We start from the raw sequence: 1,193 nt of genomic DNA on the forward strand, positions 1-1,193 counted from the left end.
GAAAAAGAAAAATCTTTTCCGATTATTTATGTACTCATCATAACTCACATAATTAAAACATGTTACCCATGCGATAATCACGTGTGTGTGTGTGCTGTGTGTGTGTTGTGTGTGTGGTTGTGTGGTGTGTGTGTGGTGTGTGTGTAGGTCCTGGTGTCTGAAACCCGTGTTCTTAATTATGTTAATGTCGGGGGCTGGGACCGAGCGTCACGGCTCGCTACCCGTACCCTGCATGGCTGGCCATCATCTTCGCCTCTTCACGCTGTGACCAGGTAGGGGAGGCGGAGTCGGCGGGCGAGTCTGTTTTGGTTCACCTCTAACACATACATGTTAAGTCAAGTTAAATTTTCTGTCAAGCTTCAGTTGTCACCATATTCCTGTAGTAATGCAGCAGAGGCAGAAGACTGTTGAGAAAACTTGTCCTATTGGTGCATTCAGAGACCAAATTAACATTTATTTTTATATCCATTGATTATTTTTGCTCCCTGGCACCTCGTGTGCCTCAGGGATACTCTTGATAGGGGGATATTTCCAAAGCAATGGGCTCTTAAATGCATCATCAGGAACAGAAAGATAAAGATCATCATCAATCCTCATATATCAAAGTACCAGTATGTGTCACAGTATTTGCCATTGTGGGTGTGCCATGCATCGCTCCTGCTCTGTGATTCAAGGTGGTCTGTGTTCGGTTATGGGGCCGACAAAGCAGCGGGAACTGGCACCACTAACTGGGGAGGAGAATCGCATATGCCGGAGCTTCAGGAAGACCGCGCTGTCCAACAGTGCGACTTCGAAACGCAGGTCATCCACCAATCGCCAAGCGAGGGCCAAGATCAGTCTGCACCTGTGACACGACCACTGACCCACAGAACTGGATGCGACAGACCCACAGCACATTGCTGACTGACCCACAGACTGATTCTTACTGACCAGCAGATCATTCACCACTAATGAGACCAAGCTACCAGCCAACATGTCGTCTGACTATCCAGCTGAGTCTGTCTGATTGTGAAACTCAGATGTCCTCTCACACTGAAAAACCAAATTTGAGCCGACTCTGGACCGCGTATGGCTGCCAGATTTGGCTTGTTATTCGGGGATTTGGACGGGAATCAGACCTGTGTACTTCTTGCACGTCAATCATCACACCTGCCTTAAGTCAGACACCCAGGTTGTGCCACTCGCTGTTGGGC

General features: G+C 48.2%; 1 long non-coding RNA gene across 1 annotated transcript in view; it reads right to left on the bottom strand.

The window, feature by feature from the left end:
- The window catches only part of LOC118328320, an 8,285-nt gene that overhangs the window by 4,654 nt on the left and 2,438 nt on the right, over positions 1-1,193 (bottom strand). The window lies entirely within an intron of this gene.

Source organism: Morone saxatilis, unplaced genomic scaffold (genome assembly GCF_004916995.1).
Source record: "Morone saxatilis isolate NCDOM2014 unplaced genomic scaffold, NCSU_SB_2.0 Contig18, whole genome shotgun sequence".
NCBI lineage: Eukaryota > Metazoa > Chordata > Actinopteri > Moronidae > Morone > Morone saxatilis.